Raw genomic sequence first — 4,240 nt, forward strand, 5'->3', positions numbered from 1 at the left:
AATACTACACAGCAATCACTAGGCAATGATTTTGTAATTACTACCTAACTTGGGAGGGACTAGATAGCATTATGCTGAGTGAACTAATTTGTCCCATAAGGACATACTGTAGTAAGACCATTATTGTAGAGTGTGTATGAGAATTCTTATGGGTGGGTGGAGAATAAATGTGAGGATGGGCAGGAGAGGTGGTTAATCAAAGGGCCATACATTTGATGGGTGGAGGAAAGGGTGGGTAAAGCAAATGGGAAAGATATGGTGTGAAAAACAATGTATACGAACTCTGTAAGTAAACTAATATTAAAAAAAGTTATTTTTTAAAAGGCATTTGACAAAATTCTACATAGTTTCCTGGTAAAAACTCTCAAGAAAATACAAATAGAAGGGGAAATCTTCAACATAATTAAAAGCATATATATAAAACCAAGGGATAATATTACTCTCAGTGGAGAGAGACTAAAGGCATTTATTTCCCTTGCAAACAGATACCAGATAAAGCTGTCTTTATCATCACTCTTATTCAATACAATTCTAGCTAGAGCAGTGAGGCAAACAAAGGAAACAAAAGATATCCAAATTGGTAAAGTGTAAGTCAAAATATCTTTATTTGCAAATGATATGACAGTATACATAGAAAATCCCAGCAACGCAGTAAGAAAACTGCTGGTTCTAATTGCCCAGTTCAACAAAGGGGCACAATAGAAGATGAATGTACAAAAATCAGTCAGATTCTCCCACAGTAAAAAAGAAAACTCTAAAAAGGACATAAGGCAAACTATCATTTACAATAGCCACCCAAAAGATTAAATACTTCAGAAAAAAAATCTAATCAGGAATACAAAAAGAATCTATGAAGAAAAATGTAAAATATGACAACAAGAAGCCAAAGAGACCCATATAAATGGAAAATATATTGAGCTCATGGATTACAATACTCAATATTGTGAAAATGGCAGTATTACCAAAAGCAATGTACAAATACATGTAATCTCAATTCAGATATCATCATCATTTTACAAAATTATAGAAAACAAATCATCAGCTTCATATAGAAAAGTGAAAGACTCCAGATAAGCAAGTAGATACTGAAGAAAAAAAACAAAGTAGGAAGCTTCTCACGTCCTGATCTCAAAATATGCTATGCAGTCATAGTAATCAAAACAGCATGGTACCAGTCTATTAGCATGTAAGTTGACCAGTGGAATAAAAAGATATCTCAAAAATAAATCTATCTACCTACAAACTAATCTTTGACAAAGATTAAATCCCTTAAGTGGGGAAAAGACAGTTTTTAACAAATGGTGTTGGTAAAACTGTCTATCTATTTGCAGGACACTGAAATATGAACCATGTTGATATTGCTGTTGTTAGGTGCAAATGAGTTGACTACATCAGCAATGCCACTGCCTCTTATGAATCCAACTTGAACTCTAGAAGTTCACTGTTGATGTACTGTTCCAGTAATTTTTAAAAAAAATCTTTAGCAAAATTCTGTTTGCATTGTGATAGTAATGATACTGTTCAATAACTTCCACATTCTTCTGTATCATCTTTTTTGTAATGGGAACAAATATTAATCTCTTCCAATCAGTTGGCCAGGCAACTGTTTTCCAAATTTCCTGGCATACACTAGTGAATACATCTAAGGCTACACATTCCTTTGTTGAAACATGTCATTCAGGTATTCCATCAATTCCTGGGGCCAGTTTCCTAGAGTGACAGAAAAAAGTCACCAAGTGGGACCTTAACAGAACAGACATTTATTGTGTCCTGGTCTGGAAACTAGAAATCAAGATTCAGAGTGTTGGCCATGCCCATTCTCCCTAAGTTCAGTAAAAGAAATCTGTCCCTTGCTTTTCTCCAAGCTTCTGATGGCTTCCAATCCCCATAACATTTCAGGGCTTATAAAAGTATTCTGTACATGTCCTTTCTCTCTTCTTTCCCCCTCTTTTCTAAAATGCCACTCAGAAGGGATCAGAACATCTTCAAATAAAGACCTTATTTACAAGTATGGTCACCTTCACAGGGGCGAGGACATTGCGTCCTTTTGGGGGCAAATTAAATGTGTAGCAGTTGTATGCTAGGGAGAATGTGGAGACATGTGGGCAATATAGACAAGGGTGGCCCATGTTGTGTGTGTCACTATGATGACAGGTATTAGAAACTGAATTATGTCTCCCTAAAAGTACAAGAACCCATATTTGTTACCATTCTCCAAAAATAATGATCCCATATAACACAGAAGTTATAAAACTATATCAATGTGTTCTACATTTTTCTTTCTGTAAGGGAAGTGTTTTTCATCTGCTCTTTTTAGTAAAATGCTTGTCTCTCAGATACTGTTCTAAAATTAAGTATCCAAATTAAGAAAGACTAGGAAGAAGGATTGGCCATCCACTTCCAAGATATATCAGGCCTTCAAAAACCCTATGTATAATAAAGCACACTTAGGGTAGACTAACAGATAGGGCAACTGCAGCTGAGCCCTCACATTTGGAAACACAAAGGAGGAGGAATCAGTGAGAATGGCTCAGAATAAGGCAGGCTTCAGAGCTGCCGTACATAGGGTCAGCACATACGTGCTGACAGGCGACTCAACAGCACACAACCACACCATAACATAACATCATTAATATGCAAGCAAAATCTTGTTGAAGATTATAAATCCACAAAAAGAGTACATTAACTGAGAACTACCAGAAATTCAAGCTATGGAAAAGGCCATGACATCAGAGATATCAGATGGATCTTGGCTTAAAACAGAGACTATTAGAAGGATGTTTTATTAACTGTGCAAAGGCATTTGACTATGTGGATCATAACAAATTATAGAAAATATTGAGAAAAATGGAAATCCCAGAACATTCAATTATGTTCTTACAAAATCTATACCAAGACCAATACCTCGTTACCAGAACATAACAATGGAAAACTGCATATTTTAAAATCAAGAAAGATGTATGTCAGATGTATTATTTTCCCACACCTTTTCAATCTGTATGCTGAATACATCATTCCAGACACAGGACTTTAAGAAGAAAAATGTGGTGTGAGAATTCAATTACCACCTGCGTAATGCAGATGATACAACCTTCCTTACTGAATGTGAAGAAGATGTATGTGAAGGGCTTGCTGTAGAAGATCAAAGACTACCTCCATCACTGTAGATTACATCTCAACATTAAGAAAACAAAAATCCTCACCACCAGACTAATACGCAACATTGAGAATACTGAGGTTGTCAACTATTTAATTTTACTTGGATTCACAATCAACATCCAGGATACCAGAAGTCAAGAAATCAAAAAACATGTTACTTTGGGGAAAAAAATCTGTTGTCAATAACTTCCCTAATGTTTTAAAGAGCAATGATGTCAGTTTAAATACCAAGCTTCATCTGATCCAAGTCACGGTCTTCCCAATTGCTTCCAATGCATCTGAAAATTGGACAAGGAATAAGAAAAACTGAAGACTTTATTCCTTTGAGTTGTATACCAATTGACGTATTTCAACTAACAGATGCTGCCCTAGATGTGCTCACCAGTTGTGCCAAGAAATCTGGAGAACAACCACTTGGCCAACTGACTGAAAGTGATCTCTCTTTGTTCCCATTCCAAAGAAGTGTGACCCATCAGAGTGTGGAAACTATAGAAACAATATCATTGATTTCACATGCAAGCAATATTCTACTGAAGATTATCCAAAATTGACTGGGACAGCACATCACCAGAAAACTGCCGGAAGTCCAGGCTGGGATTAGAAGGAGTCGTGGCACCAGGGATATTGTAGCTAATGTTAGATGGATCTTATCTGAAAGCAGGGAATGCCAGAGCAATGTCTGTCTGTGTTTCATTGATTATGCAAAGGCATTTGATTGTGTGGGTCATAACAAACTGTGGTTGCTTCTGAGAAGAATGGGAATCCCAGAACACTTGATCTTGCTAATTGAAACCTATACTTGGAGGCAGTCGTCAGAACAGAGCAAGGAAACACTGCACGGTTCAAAATTGAGAAGGGTATATGCCAGGGATGTGTCCTATCATACCTTTTCAACCTATGTGCAGAATAGATTATCCAGTAGGCTGGGCTCTATGAGGAGAAATGCAGCATCAGGATCAGTGGAAGATCCATCAACAATCTGCATTAGGCAGATGATACAACCCTGCTTGCTAAAACTGAGGGGGACCTCAAGTGCTTGCTACAGGGGGTCAAGGACTGCAGCCTTCAATATGGATTGAGG

Source organism: Elephantulus edwardii, unplaced genomic scaffold (assembly GCF_000299155.1).
Source record: "Elephantulus edwardii isolate Elephantulus edwardi_28Jun2011 unplaced genomic scaffold, EleEdw1.0 scaffold00144, whole genome shotgun sequence".
Classification (NCBI taxonomy): domain Eukaryota; kingdom Metazoa; phylum Chordata; class Mammalia; order Macroscelidea; family Macroscelididae; genus Elephantulus; species Elephantulus edwardii.